Here is a 16,372-nt window from a genome sequence, read left to right as displayed (position 1 = left end):
GCGTGTCAGCAGAAGTGCTGCTCACAGCCACAGGCCTGGCGCATCTATTTGGAGCTGACCAGCATCAAGGTCCCCAAGAACCCACACTCACTCGTTAGTCAGTTGAGAAGTGCCCACTCTCTTTCTGCCTGGCTATCCAAAGTCACTCGTGATTCCCTATGGCCTGCAGAAGAAACAAAGGAAGAAAAAAAAAAGAAAAGCAAGGTGATGCATCAGACAGAAAGCAATGTGCCACTCCAGCTTCTCAATATCCCCTCAGCTCTCCTTGGTCATCTCTATTGCCATTTCCTAAGAAGGAGGCTCAGGGACATAGACAGAGGACACTTCTGGAGCCATAAGACTTATTTAGTATCTTCCTCCATCACAACACAGTCAATCCACATCAGAGGGCAAACTTACAGACTGCCTGACACAGGCTGTTGGGATGCAGGTAAAGGGGAGTAGCCCACTGCTTTCCACTTTACTATTTGTGGCTGAAGGACGCAAAAAACTGAGCTTATTACCCCAAGATCTTGGCTTCTCAGCTCCTATAATGGCAATGAATAAAGACCAGAGTGCTGCAGATGTGACACACACCTGCTCAGGCATACTGGTGTACATCTGGACAAACGCAAACACATGTGCTGTACCTACAAATAGCTGCTATGAGCACATGAACATTCACTTACAGGCAAGTTCAAGCCATGAAGGAGTTAGTGACTTCGGGTAGGACCATACCTGCCCTAAGTGGTACCTATCGATCTTCTGCCTTTTCCCAAAAAGGGATGCTCAACTGTGCTTTACTGAATGCTAAGCAGTATCAGTATCAGAGTCATTATAAGAGTAGATCGTGGGCCCAGGAAGGTAGTGTACAAGGCCTGACACTGCAGCTCCCATCCTTCCTTCCTGTATCAGGCAGGCCTAGAATCCCAGCAGGAGGCAGGGCTCTGTTCCTTCTGAGAGCACCTCTTCCACCCAGCACAGCCTGGCATACAGCTACACTATCTGCCACTTCACAGAGGAAGGATAGCCACAGGGTGGCAGCAGTGACTTAATATGGAACCAACATCAACACAGCCTGGATCCATCTTCCTGGTCCCTCCTCTTTCCCTCTCTGCTTCCTGTGCTAGCCAGACTACGGTGGGCTTCTCCACCATGTCCACAAGCAACAGTAGGCTGTCATGTTTCTATCTTGATGAAGAGCCCTGAATTCTATAGTGTCCTGAATCTATTTCCTTCATAGACTGAAATGTCCTAGGCCAGAAGCCTCTGTGTCTTTAACCATATAAAATAATATTGACCAAAGTGAATTTTAGAAAATGGAAAAAGGTGGGTTTTTTTTCCCTTTTTGTTTTGTTTGTTGGTTTTTCCATCTTTATGGGTGGTAAGGATGTCGAAGAAATGGAGGGATAAAGGATAAACAAAATGCAACAATGGTATTCAATAGACACTGTACTAAAAATGAATTATACAAATTGTGGGTGGGAATGGGAGGGAAAATCTGGGAGAGAATGAAGGGGTAACACTGTCCAAAAGAAATGTATTCGTTATATACATAACATCATGGCACTCGATTCATATGAAGTTGTCAGCCCCTGTAAATCATCTTTGGAATAATAAAAAAGTAAAAGTCATCCCAAACTAAATTCCATTTGTGACTAACAGCAAAAAGAATGAGTCACCAGGGGCCGGGAGTTTGGCCTAGTGGTAGAGTGCTTGCCTAGCATGCACGAAGACCTGGGTTCGATTCCTTGGTACCACATACATAGAAAAAAGCTGGAAGTGGTGCTGAGGCTCAAGTGGTAGAGCTCTAGCCTTGAGAAAGTCCAAGGACAATGCTCAGGCCCTGAGCTCAAGCCCAGGACTGGCAAAAAGAAAAAGAATGAGTCACCAGGACACATAGGAAAAGTATAACTTAGAAAGCAAAGCAAAGGGACCAGACATGACTCCACTCCAGAGAGTCTGTGGACCTGCACACTAACAATGTATCAGACATGAAAAGGGGTCCTGAAAGTTGAGAGGACAAGCCTATAGAGCCAAAGGACTCTAGTCTAGAACTTACTGCAGAATGGACCACTCCATGATAGGGCGGGGCCAGCACCTCCTGATAAGGACTTTCCTGACAGATACCTTATAGATGACTTGCCAGTGGCCCTATGAAGGTCACTGGACATACACATCTGAAATCTGACATCCCCACATGCTGTCTCTCTCCAAATCCAAGCTGAGTAAGCCAAGTGTTCCTTAATAGCAGGATACAAACTTGGAGTGGAACAGGGCACGAGGCCCGGGGATTCGGATCATTTGGACTGCAGACCTGATTTCTCCAAGCTAGGATTCTCGGGGAAGTTACAGTTTGAGCTTTTAGCACTATCAACACAAGGAGTCTAAGCAGTCAATACCACTGAGCTCTATTCCATCCAGGATTCCTTCTAACCTTCCTCTTACTCTTTAACACCACTGGCCTGGGGACTGACTCTAGCTCTCTCCTCCTTAAGTGTGGTCAACAGGCTGCACTCTTGCACGGTGCCTGCTTCCCTCTCCTGCGCTTCGCATTCAAAGTATCAGTCACGGTTGAGTTAGTATTGCTAGGCCACATAGGCATGAAGTTCTCAGGTGGCAAGGGCCAAGTGACCACTGTGACTTACCTTCCAAAGCTGGACTCTCTCTGATGACTCTGCCAATACTCCTGGAGTTCATTCTCCATGTGTCATGATAATCCCTAACCCTGCATATTCTCCCCCCTTCCTAATCCCATACTCTTGACCTCCACATGGCTTCTGTTACCTGAGAGGGGAATGCCTGGCTTAAGCTATCTACTGGGCAGCCATGTCTGAAGCCAGCCTAGACTCCTTATGCTCCCTTCCTTGTGGCTGAAATCCCAGTGGCTCAGTTCCCAGGTCAGGACTACCAGAGATCCGCCCTCTGAAAAGCGGAGCTTCCACTCAGCTGGTCTTCACGTACCAGGTCTTAGGGAAAATGCAAACAGGAAGGACATTAATAACCACCTTTAAGGTGAGCAAAAGTTCAAGAGCAAAAGACCTTTCAGGAGAGTCCTCCGGTTTGCCTCAGCCTCTTGGGTAGCTGGTATGAGAGGTGCTATGGAGAATAGCTCTGCTGTTTCTTTATGTTTAAGCCAAACCAACTCACGTGCCATTACTAGCATACCATCGGTCATTGTAGTGAGTGAATGAGCATTATCAAGGCACTATAAACCAGGCAATGAGGCCTGGCTTGGTGGCTCACACCTGTAATCCTAGCTATTTTGGGGGCTGAGATCTGAAGATCACAGTTCAAAGTCAGCCCAGGCACAAAAGTCCATGAGACTCTTATCTCCAATTAACCACAAGAAAACTGGAAGTGGTGCTGTGGCTTAAGGGGTGGGGCAGTAATTTTGAGCGGAAGATCTCAGGGACAACGCTCAGGCCCAGAGTTCAAGCCCCACAACCGACCAAAAAAAAAGTAAAAACAATAAAAGGCAATGAGACAGCTTCCTTCCTATATGAGATAGGAAGGAGCACATCTAGTATGTAAAGTGTAATCCTTTCTGCAGCTGGAAGCAGGGTTCCCTTTTTTCCATAGACAATTTCTTTGCAACATTTACCATGCTTAACCCCAGATTTCCCACCATTCTAGTTTGTAAACAGGCAAATGATCCGCTAGCAAAATGTTGCAAACTCAAACCTCAACATGAGGATGGCACACTGTAACAAGTCCATTAATTCAGCTATGCTACCCATCTTCCTCACAGAACATAGAGGTGATCTATCTTCTGGACTTCCACACGTGGAAGAGAGAAAGAACTAACTGAGATGATAAGATCACAAGCTGAAGAGATGCCTGTCTGCCTGACTGGACTGCTGCACATGATGTAAGAAGGTATGTGGAAGTAAGAACGGGATCCGAGCAGATGTCTCTATCAGAAACACACAAGGGAAGTTGAGGCTGCAGGGAGGATTCAATAAGTTAACACTGCTGACTTTCTTACAAGAAACAGAGCCAGGAAGAAAATACCTGCTGCTATAAATATGGGAACCTCAATTCCAGGGGCACAACAAATAGGAAAGCCTCTACCTACACCTCACTGTCCCACTCACCAGAACCTACCTGTCTTGAAAACCCCAGATTCTTTGGAATGGTACCTGGCCTGGAACTCTGTGGGCTGAATCACAGATGCTGGACCTGTAGTCTGCTTGCTCACAATAGGCAGGATCCATTAAGCACTCTGGAAACGAGGCTCCTGCTTTTCTAAGTTTTGCATCATCTTCCAGAATCACGCCTTCAAAATGTGTGAACCTGGATAAAGGAGCTGATAAGTCAGTCATGGGACCCAACGCACTCATCTTTCAGTTCTACCTTTCCTTCTGGACCACCTGGCTATTGCTTTTTCCTTCAGGGCTTATAGGACTGTGAACTCACTGCCAGGGGCAAGGGAAGAACCACCTATAAATAAGGACGTCTCAAGCTGAGTAAAGTAAATCAAAGCCTTGGAACTCATGCATGTTTAATCTACTGAAAAATTCAAAGAGATTCTGTAGCATTCTTTTTTTATTTTATTGTTAGAGTGATATATAGATGAGTTACAGTTACATTTGTAAGGTAGTGAGTATATTATTTCTTGAGTATTGGACCCCGTCCCATGTTTTTCTCCCACTTTCCCTCCCCCACTCCCTGGCACGGCCTGGTGGCTCACACCTGTAATCCTAGCTATTTTGTTGTAAAGTTAATTTCCAACATACTGTCTTGTGACTGTCACTATTATATTGGTCCACCCTTTGTCCTTTGTCTTATCATCTCTGTTTGCCCCTTCCCTAATTCAAATAAATAAATGTATATACAAAAAAAAAAACCAGACACCAAAGTCATATACAGCAACAACAGGGGATAAAACATAAGAGGATAAAAAAAGAGTAAAGAAATAACTTCACATAGTACATTAAAAACAACAAGCATGAAGATATTCCTTATAGCACAATTAGCTAAGTTTCACCTATGACTGAACAGATGGACTTACTGACTCAGGACAATAGCTTGGCCTTCAATGAGCTTAGTACCTTCGCATGGAGCCCAGGTTACCCTGCAGAGTGCGACCTTATCCTACTGAAATCTCTTCAAATGGTGCCAGACCAGAGAGCTGGGGACCCAAGTAGTCCCTTAAGGTGGCAAAAGTTCAAGGCCAGGCACAACAGGTATGTTCCACCATGACTTGACCTCCCCCACTCCCCCTCTCTCTTTCTCTCCCTCTCTGTCTCTCTCTGTCTCTCTGTCTCTCTGTCTCTCTCTCTCTCTGTCTCTCTCTCTATATATATATGTATATATATATATTTATTGTGTGTGTGTGTGTGTGTGTGTAAAGGATGTAGAAGTTCACACACTGTACTCATTAATATGCCCCAGTTGTGTGTTATTCTCAAGACTATGCATGAGAATTAAACATGGTTTTCTCTGCTTAAGGAGTAACTTCAATTGACTGCGGGCAGCATTCATGCCTCTTGCCTCTAAGACCTGTGCCCAGACAGATGCCTGCTTGAACTGGTGAGAACAGTCAAGCCTACAAGCTCAATACACCAGTGATGTATCGTGGTGATAGAAGCATATAGAAGTCACCTCTCAGGACCCCTCTGTTCCTACCAAACTGAGACTCACATGAGTTGTCAAGACTCTGAGTAGCACAAGTTGCCTTAACAAATGGCTCAACACAAATACCACCTATCAGAGACAGACCCAGATAGGTCAATCAACCCTTCAATGTATCTGGGTTGAAAGAAGCTCCTTTAAATCCATTTCATCAAAATTGCAAGCTTGCTTCATGTTAGGGCTTGATTCCCTTTATGGACAGCAGATTCCTGGGCCAACGCAAGGCAATGGAAGCATAGGCATTTCTTACCTAGCCAGGGAATGTGAACCCATAGCGGGGAGACAGATGGCCTCCATGTACCTGTGAAGTCTAAGGGCCAGCTTTTCCAAATCGCTGCCTGCTGCTCATTACACCCTTTCATTTCATACTGACGTCTTTCTTTCTTTCTTTTTTTCTTTCTCTCTCTCTCTCTCTCTCTCTCTCTCTCTCTCTCTCTCTCTCTCTCTCTCTCTCTCTCTCTTTTGGCAAGTTTATAAAAAGTGATGGAAACCCAGCACTTGTGGATCATACGACCCTAGCTACTCAGGAGGCTGAGATCTGAGGACTATGGCTTAAAGTCACTCCGGGCAGAAGAGACCATGAGACTCTTATCTCCAATTAGCCAGCAAAAAGCTGGAGGTGGAGCTGTGGCTCAAGTGGCGGAGCAATAGACTTGAGTGAAAAAGCTCAGGGACAATGTTCAGGCCCTAAGTTCAAGCCCCAGGATCAGCAGGGTGACATGACACCTGGAAAAATGGACGAATAAGTTTCTGATCTGCGTCTATCTATCATGTAAAAACTCATAGGCATAAGCCATAGAATGGCTAGGATCTTTTACTAAACCTTTAACTAGACACCATAACCCTTCTGGGCAGACATTTAAAAACCACCTCTCATGTCAAGGCTCCAGTGCCTCATGGCTGTAATTCCGGCTGCTTAGCTGCAGAGGCTGAAGTGATTACAGTTAAAATCTGACCTGTTTATTACATTTGGAAATCCCTAACTCAACAAATAAGGTGGGCCTGGTGGTGGATTCCTGTCACCCCAGATACAAAGGGAGGCAGAAGTAGGAAGTTCATGGTTCAACTAATGCTAGATAGTAAGTTAGAGGGGTGTAAGGCCCTGGCTCCAAACCTCAGTACTAGAAAAATAAACTCCCAGTGTCATCCCAGGACTTCCAAAGTCATCTATAATGATTTCTTTCCCTTCAAAGAAACTAACGAAATACAGGAAGCAATTGTCCTTGAGATGTAAGAAAATCCGGTTCATGTTCCTCCCTTTGATTCTGGTGACACCCTGACCTTTGCTTCCGGTCCTCAGGGGCGGTACCTGACCCCTGACCCAGCTCTCTAAACCTTGAGTCATGCAGAGAAAACTACTGTGGAACCATGCTTGCCAATGTCTCTGAAAGATGATCTCAGTTCATATTCAAAGTAGAGGAAGTTTTGGAAAAAGACTCCTAGAGGGTAGACAGAGCAGTTGGTGTTTAAAGTTGTGTCAGTGGGCAGTGTAGAAGTCTACATCTCCATCCACCACGTGGATGCTTGGCACAGAGGTGTCATCTGTGACCAGTTCCATGGAGTTTAGGACATTGTGGTAGAGGAAAGAACTCACTTTCTCCTCCACTGGGTACAGAAACTAATCATTGCTGACTGCCACTCTTGGCCACGTAATGTGCCAGTCATTATCGGTAGCATAGCAGAGCTGTATAGAATGTCAACAGCAGACTGTGCACTCTCCTTTGGACCGTTGTGAACTGGCTTCCTGACATCTACAGCAGGTGGGGGAGGATGACAATGAGTGACGTCGTCCTCCCTGTAGATCCTCAAGTCTGTAATGGCTCCCTTTGATGGTAGAGAACCTATCACCCTGGGGCTCAGGTCTCCAGGTAGGTTAGCGATGACCTTATGGATAGAGCAGCTCCCTTTGGGATCATTCTGGATGACGCATCCCTGACACATCTGACCTTTGGGAAGGAGTTCACAATAGCACAAAAGCCAAACAGGTCACTCAGCAGGCAGCAGAGTGGGCCATGTTTGTGGCGGAAAGGCTGAGCAGTAACCTGACTTCCTGGTCACTACAAGCGGTGGCCTGATAGAGCTGCATAAGCTGGAAGTCAGAGACGATGTTCCAGTCCTTGAACTCTCCAATCATTACCTACATTTGACTGGGTAGTCTGTGCTTCCCCAGCTGTCCCTGTGAGGCCTGCCTTGCCTGTACCTGCTCAGGTCAACTAGGCCACATCCCTTCAGATTCTGAGCAGCACCTCCAAAATCACCAGGAAATTTCATGATGGGCTTGAAGCGAAGGACATGAAAGTAAATCACTTCAGTTCTTTCTGTTTCTAAAAAGATAAAAACAACTATTTTACACCTTCAGTGTGTCCACGCTCCAAACCCTGGAGCACATTGTATGGACTGGGGGTTAGCCAGTTGTATCTTTTGGATGCAGCGGGTGGTGATGAGAATGGGCACTACAGTATGAATTTTGTGAAAGCCACAGAGACTAAAGCAGTTACTGTGGACAGAGGTGAGGGGGCAGGAATCAAGGACATACACCTACCCTGTGCACAACAGCCTGTGGTACAGGCTGGAAAACAGCTCTCTGTCTCAGGGTCCTGGTCACAACTCGTATTTACAGCAGCGGCACCACAGAGCTAAGAAACACTGCAGTTACCTTAGCACAGATGGGACAGCGGTCCTTGTTAAGGAGAGGGGCCCCCAACAGCCTGAGAGTTATGTATAGCCACTGTCATCGTGGTCACTTACCCTATCGGCATAACCTTCTCTCTGTGCCGTTGTTGCTTTCTTTTGGGGGGGATCAAGTAAATGACGAGACTGCAAGCTGGTCAGACAGAACCAGCCCTTGGCACATTCAGAGAAAGCCTTCTCTATACCCTCTGCGTGTGTCTGTACATCCTGTATCATCCTGGATCACCTTGAGACAGAAGCCAGAGTGCCACACGATCCTTATCCAATGTTGAGAAGCCACACCTCCTCCTTCCCACATACCAGATGTTACATGGCCCCAGGAGATCAATTTCTAGTGGAGATCATAGAAGCTGTCTGTGTGGGTACCAGTACAGCCAGCTGGCTCTGTACCATGCGAGGCAGAGGTCCGCCATACACCTTCCGTTTGAATGCACATGGCTCAATGGTGTGTTAGAGAGTCTTGCAAAGACATTTAGGGGTCACCACATAATCTGAGAGGCATTCAGACTACCTCCTGTAGTTTATTCAGGTAGTCTGAACAAGAGGAGTGCCCTTAAGATGGGACTTCAAGCAGCACTAGGTCCAAGGTCTGACATTGTCTCTGCTTGCTTGTACTCTGTTCACATTGACTTCTCCATTCTGCAGGCCCAGGGCCTATGGTTGCTTTTCTAGCCTTGGAAGAACAGATGGCATTCCTCAGTGCATGTCTCCAACAGGTCCCGGGGATAGAGGTGGGGCTGGACACATGGAAAGTAGACAGCCAGATCTTCCTCAGTGTTAACTTTGATCTGGAATATTGATCATCATCTGCATCTGCATTCTAATTGTTTTGTGCTTTTGAGGCCTGTTGCCTGTGCTAGTCCTGACCTCTTACATTCAAGAAAACCTTTTGCCTTAGCTTCTAGAATAGCTGGGATGATAGGTGGGTACCACTGTGCTGAGTTTCTGATCCAGTACTGACCTGTCCCCTTCCAAGGCTATCTCCTCTGTGGCTACATCCATGCCGTGCTCTCAGCCATCACCTATCCCCGTAGTGCTTCCAAAAAATACCCTTTACACAAACTCCCATTCTTACCCATTCTTTGGTACCCTACTGAGGTAATGTGTCTGTGGGTAGTCCACACAGTGCCATCAGGACCTGTGACGATGGCAGGATGCAGCCACACTCACATCAAATCCTCTAGGGGATTCATATACATGCTAGAGTGTGAATGTCTCTGGCACACAATGCATCTTTGCACCCAATTTTATACCTTGATGCTCACCAATTGTATCATAGACCTGTCTCTCTAAATGGCCCAGAAACCCCTTTGGATTCAAGAGCAGGACTTAGGGAACTGCACTGCTTTCCCAGGGAAACTCTAAACACAATAAAATAATTTATCTCACAGTTGTGGAGATGAGACCCTGGCTAATCACTAATCTAACACCCAGTATACGTCTCTGTGCCTCGTGGAGGTCAGGGTAGAAGAATTCCTTCAATTTCCCTGTTCTACTTTCCCAAGCTGCCGGGATCTTTTAGGCACTTGGCCCTTTCCTCCATCGTCACAACCATAGAATTGGATCTGAATATAGTATGCCTTGATGGCTACTTTGGGATAAGGGATCCTGGGAACTAAAGCCAAGTAAAAGACAGCAGATAAAGATAGAGCCTTCTGCCTTCTTCCTTTCTGCCTAAAAGCAAAGGATAAAAGCTATAGGTAATATAGACAAAAGCCACGAGAATCTGCAAAGGAAACCTAAAATGCAAAAATCCTTTGTGCTCACAGCACAAACTTGTCTGGCCTGTTAGCCTACATGCGCAAGCTATACTTATGCATAAGACAGAGGTTTGATGAGGACTATTGAGGAAGGCCCAGTGCAGTCCAATCTTTCTCAAGATTAACCTCGCCCTGGAATGCTGGTTATCATTATGCAACCTGCATTTGGCTCTTGGTGACCAACTGGTTCTGCTTGAATCGGGAAGGGTGGGCTACTCTGAACAGGGATACTTTCTGTCCATTATCATGTCATTATAAGCCCAATGTATTCTTAACTTTTCTCCCCTGGGTTTTTCTATAGGTGGTTATGGATAATCACATGTGCAGAGAGATTGCTGAGACATGTTATAATTCTTTCCAATTTTCATACCAATTATTTCTTGAAGGTGGGTCTGCGGAGGGACTTGCTTCCCCAAGCCACTAAACCTCAATGAAAGCTTGTTCTAGGGTAAATGAAATGGTCATTTTCAATCTCTTTCTGAAGCAATCAGCTTTCACCCATGAAAGTATATTTTTATTCCAATAGCATTTGCCCCTCTCACCCCACCCCTGCCATGTTGCTCTTTGTTGTTTTCTCTCCTCCTTCCCTTCCTTCCTTCATTTTCTCTTTTTTCTTTCTCCTTCTTTCCCTCTTTTTCCTTCCCTCTGTCCATTCCTTTCCCTTCCCATTTATTTCTAAAATCTGTGTGTGTGTGTGTGTGTGTGTGTGTGTGTGTGTGTGTGTGGTACTAGGGTTTGAATTTAGGGTCTTGTGCTTGTTCAGCTATCTTGCCCATGGTTATCACTCTACCACATGAGCTGCATCTCAGCCTGCTTACTTGGAGATGGAATCTCATGTACTTTTCTTCCTGGGCTTGCTTCAAACTGCGATTCTTCATGTTTTATCCTCCATACACAGGCATGAGTCACTAGCACTTGGCCAGCTTACTATTCTCAATGACTTTGTTATTGTTTCCAGTATATTTCATGTCTTGCCAAAAATCTCCTACAGAAAACAGTAATCAGGGTTGCTGTGCTGATCTTCTGGGAAAAAAAAAACTGGCATCAATTTCCCTATTCCCACATCAGGAAGACTGGAGCTGGCTCCTTCATGAATCCATGTAAAACAAACTTCTTCCATCATGTGTCCAGTTCTCTCCCACCATTTACCATCAGCCTTCTGCCTGTTTAGTAACATTTTTACAATTCATCACTCTTTGTTAAAGTAGTAAGTCAGCCTGACACTAACTTCAGAGTCTTTGGATTTTCACTTCTTTTCTGTGAAACAGCAACACATGCGAATATTAAAATCTGCCTGCTTTCCCCCTGTTAATTTGTCTTTTTTTTAAGTTTATTGACAGTGTCTAAAGGCAAAACCTTAGAGGATAGAAGGACAGTTGCCCCTGGCCCCCCTGCCTCCGGCTCCAGCAGCAGGGTAATATCTCTTCACTGCAATCCCACCTTTCTCTTATCACGACTCTTGTGATTATACTTACTTCCCTTTTGCAGGTAGCAGAACCCACAAGACTACATCAATCTTTACCAGAAAAGTCTCAGAGAATTCAAAGTCACATGGCCTTTGCTCTGAGGAGGGTTGTCTTCAGACTGAACTAACTCTGCAGTCCCCTCCAGATTCATCGTGACAAAAACATCCACTTTTCTCTCTGTCAGGCCTTTGTCCTTCTCCAGAAGACCCCTGAAAAGAATTGACTTGGACTTCTTTCTGAGCAGTGGAGCTGAGCAGAATTTCAAAGACTGTCTGGGCAGATCCTTTAACATTTGTAGGTCAAGAGGCAAGGATGAGGCTCATAAAAGGAGAGGAAGAGGAAGAGAGACATGGGACAAGAAGATGTTACTGTACTTGAGAAACACTGTCTTCTCTGATTGAAGCTGGATCTCATTGATCATAATCTCTGGTTCACAGGACACGCTGGAGGGTACAGTCTTAGGAAGTGAAATGACTGCCTTGTGTAGCTAGGATCAAGAACTATAATCCCAGAGTTTGTACCTCTGACGCTTTGGAAGGGTATCAATGTATGTGAATTAATGCACCCCCGATCTGGCAAATATCATGTAACCAGGGCAGGTAGCAATACACCCTGCTGTCTTTCCTCGATGGTTTGAAGAAAACTAGATTTTTCTTGTTCGCAAGAATGCACTTATATACCTTAGTAGTTACCACACGATTCGGGAACTTCCATACCACATGGGAACATGTGGTACTTCAGGGAGCATTTAAGAAATGCTGTGTCACCACTATGTAGAACATCAAGATAAATATACAATGTCATCAGTTCTGTTCACCTGTTCAACTATTTTTAAAAACAGATGCTATACGAATCGCACCTCCTAGTGGAAGATAGAACTTTAGGACAATGAAGATAAAGATATGTGTGATCATAACACAAGATGGTAGCCAGCTAAGCTAGCAGCAGTTGGCTAGCAGCCCTGAAAAACAACAAAACCAGAAGGTTCCAGGCAGCAGAAATCCTACTTTTTACCCAACATTCCTTGAGAAACACATCAGTCCTGCTGGGATGAACCTCGGCCAGCCATGCACCTGGTAGCTATATCCTCAGGCTAAGTGTTTCCGTTAGTAGTTGCTATGAGGCTTGCAAACAGTGCAAATGTTACATTTCTTTTCTTTCTTTTATTTTATTTTTATTATTGTAAGAGCAATGTATATAATTAAGGTAATGCGTGTATTTCTTTTTGAACAGTGCTACCCCTCCCCCATTTTCTCCCACCCTCCCAACTCCCCTTCTACCTAAAGTTGTAAAGTTCATTTCCAACATAGTGCCCAGTGAGTATCACTGTTGCATTGATTCACCATTTTCCCACTGTTTCTGTGATTCCCCCTTCATTTCCTCAAATCAGATAAATGTATACACAAGACAAAGTATACAGAAAATTTTTTAAAAAGTGCCAACAGGGAATAAACCAAAGGAGATTAAAAAAAGAAATAACTGCAAACAGTATACCATAAAAACCCCTTGGGGGCTGGAAGTGTAGTCTAGTGGTAGTGTACTTACTTAGCACGAAGCCCTGGGTTCAATTACTTGGTACCACATACACTGAAAAAGTCAAAAGTGGTGCTGTGGCTCAAGGGTAGAGTGCTAGCCTTGAGAAACTCAAGAACAGTGTTCAGGCCCTGAGTTCAAGCCCCACAACTGGCAAAAAAAATAAAAGCAGAAAAATCTTGTTTCCATTTCTTGATAAGCATCATTTTATATGCTCATAAGCACACAGCTGTTAATTGTGATCCTCTGCCAAGAATATCCTAGAAATAGTCTAGTTATTACAAATGGAGAAAACCATACAGCCTATGTTTATTTGGGTCTGGCTTAGTTCAACTTAATATAATTTTTTTCCAGGTCTTTCCACTTCCTTACAAATGGGGCAACATCATTCTTTCTGATAGAAGCAAAGAATTCCTTTGTGTATATATGCCACATTTTTTTGATACATTCATCTACTGAGGGGCATCTGGGTCAATTCTGTGTCTTGGCTATGGTAAATAATGCTGCAATAAATATGGTTGTGCTGGTAGCTTTAGTGTGGCCTTGTTTATGGTCATTTGGGTAAATGCCCAGGAGTGGGATTGCTGGTTCATAGGGGAACTCTATGTTTAATCTTTTGAGGAACCTCCATACTGCTTTTCTACTTCTAATAACCTAAGACTTCTGTCTGTTCAGAGTGGAGAGGTGGGCCTGGGGCAGTCTGGGCTGAATCCAAACCTGCTTGCTTTGGTCAGAGCACCTTATCTTCAGACAATGAGACCCTAGGGAAAGGTGGACAGTATCAGAACTAATTATGGGTTGAATGTCTTATGTAGATTTTTGGGACCAGAAGTGGTTGGATTTTAAGCTTGTTTAGATTTTGGAATGTTTCCATATATGTAATGAGCTACATCTTGGGGAGGTATGGGCATCTAAACATGGAATAAAATCATGTTTTAAATGTATCTGGTATAAAAACCTGAAGGTAAATTTGTGGTGTGGAGTTGTTCATCGTTGTATCAATTGGAACTAAAAACATTTCATGTGGAGGTTTTAGATTAGAGCTGCTCAGCTTGTACTCAGGGACTCCTTTCTTCCTATTCTTAAGAGGTGACAGTTCTGTTTGACAAATCCAGCTGCGCAGAACAGAAAAGCCAACAATTGAAGACAGAGTGCACTCCAGTGAATTTATATACCCCCACCTGCCTGCCTAATGGCTTGCAGAGAATTCCCTTGTGACCTTTTCTCCTTGGGGTGCAAGCTGTTGGACTACTCATTGGCTTGAGAAAGTAGCCTCTGACCAAATCTTCAAGCTTGCCCTCCTAACCCCTAGGCTGTGCTATTTGGCCAGTCCCATACTTTGTGTCAGAATGTGAACACTTGCAGACAGGGCACTGTGTCATTAGAGCCTCGGTCCAGCAATAAGTCCTCCATTAAGACTGTGTAAAAATGAACAAAAGGCTGGTAAACCAAATCAATAGGGAATGTCAATATTGGCTCTTCTGTCTGTGAGGAAGAAATTAGCTGCCATACTCCAGTGTGAAATGAGAGCCACGCACTTCTCAGACTCTTCCAACTTCTAGGACACTGGCTTGTCCTGTCACTGACTCCAGGTTAACCCCAGAAACCCAAATGACACTAGAAGAGTTCCCAGACTGCAAAAAATTAGGTCTGTTGGTTGCATTTAATGAACATAGTCCGAGAGAAGGCTCCCAAAGGCACATGCAGCAACATGGATGCATTTGTTTCACCTTAAAAATCGAGAATAGCTATGACTAACTATGTATCTGTGTCTCATGCTTGTAATCCTTGTTACTCAGAAGGTGAGAATTAGAACCTCTCTGTGCCATAGTGTGGTCATTTTGCTTATCAACTAGTGCATGGATGAGTCCCTGCAAAGCATGACATTTCACCTACACACTCTGCAGTCTCACACACTTACCGTAAGGTCTCAGTGAAGTACTAACTCTCCATTTCCATCTGCCTCTTTTCCAAATGTCAGATCCCATTTTCCTGAGAAGGCTTTATGTGCTGCTCCAAAGGCCAGCTCACAGGGGCCAAGCAGGTCCCTCATCTGATCCCTTATCAACCAACCCAGGCTGGCCAGGCTAACATCACAGACATGCAAATTTTCCAAGGAAGAGGCCACCTAATCCTTTTGCCTGAACCCCTTTACCTTCTTTGAAGATAACAGCAGAGTTTGGACTGGCTCAGAGTTCTGGAAAAGCTGGGTCTCCTCAATCATGTACACATCATCCTCGAGGTTCATAGCTTTGTGTAGGGTACCCTGTCTGCAAGGTCAAAACTGCAGGTCAGCGAGGCAGCTCAGAGGACGAACCAAGAACACTGACCTCAGAAGCCAAACTCTCCCTTCTGCATCCTCAAATCACTTACCCAGTAAGGGTGCTGAGACTAAAGGGACAACATTGCTTAAAAAGAAAGCCCTTGGCACATAACCAGTTAGAAACTCCAGTTAACTTGTTATTTCAATTTTCTCGTGTCTTACCGTTTTCCCACCATTGTTCATCAACAATGTCAACTCTGTGACATTGGAAGGTAGATTGTATGTGATGTGGTCTCTGGATTTCACTGGCTCTAATGCAAATTCCTCTTAAAAGGGACTCCAGGCTGTAGAGAGCAGGGCACACAGCTAGAGTGCTTCAGGCATGAGCTTAGTATCCTAGCAGTTGCCATAGCTGTAGTCTACTGTGTTTATTCAGAAATGCTGGTTCTAGAACATAGTGATGAGGGAGGCCTACCATCTGCACTTTAAGAAATGCAAACCTGATAAATGCATGTAATCTGTGCTGGTAAGGCAAGAGGTATTTTTTTTACAGTATCTTAGAACATACAGGCCAGGAACTTAAAAGTTTTTTAAGTGCCCCACCTAACCTGATGGTTACAGAGACTTGGAATTCCAAGCGTAGAAAGCAAAAAATCCATCCATCCTGTCACAAACCAAAAGCTGTACACCAAGAGAGAAGCCAAGTCTACCTACAAAGGATTTGAGGTGAGCTTTCCTTTTCTCATTGAGGAACTGTGCCTGAAGACCTCAGCACCTACCTGTGCTGATAAACGTGATGTCGTAGAATTTCCTATCCGGAGCCTGGGTCCTGTCTACCACAATCTGGGTGTACTTTATGTCTTTTTTGATGAATTGAGGTTTGTTGTTTATTGGTGTTACTGCATCATCCATTAAAGGGTGGTCTCTGATGAACTTCAGGATATTGCTTGGTAAATTCAAAGAGCTGTTGTATTTGGTTTCGTGTGCCTCACTGTCAATGCACTGTGAAAGAAAAGTGAGTAGTTACCATGCTAGCCCATTGG

At 44.6% G+C, this 16,372-nt stretch overlaps 1 long non-coding RNA gene across 2 annotated transcripts; it reads right to left on the bottom strand.

The window, feature by feature from the left end:
* Window positions 1–88: 88 nt before the first annotated feature.
* LOC150065201 (uncharacterized) lies at window positions 89–15,288 on the bottom strand. 2 transcript variants are annotated; one of them, XR_016534745.1, is made up of 3 exons: window positions 15,222–15,288; window positions 4,087–4,275; window positions 89–163 (listed from the first exon to the last, which is right to left on the bottom strand). It is a non-coding gene; the product is annotated as an uncharacterized LOC150065201 (long non-coding RNA). The 2 variants fall into 2 exon arrangements; XR_016534746.1 differs by lacking the exon at window positions 15,222–15,288 and adding an exon at window positions 7,817–7,900.
* Window positions 15,289–16,372: the final 1,084 nt, after the last annotated feature.

This window comes from Megascapheus bottae, chromosome 3, assembly GCF_031878675.1.
Source record: "Megascapheus bottae isolate mThoBot1 chromosome 3, mThoBot2.hap1, whole genome shotgun sequence".
NCBI classification, from domain to species: Eukaryota; Metazoa; Chordata; class Mammalia; order Rodentia; family Geomyidae; genus Megascapheus; species Megascapheus bottae.
This window is presented reverse-complemented; position numbering and strand designations above follow the sequence as displayed.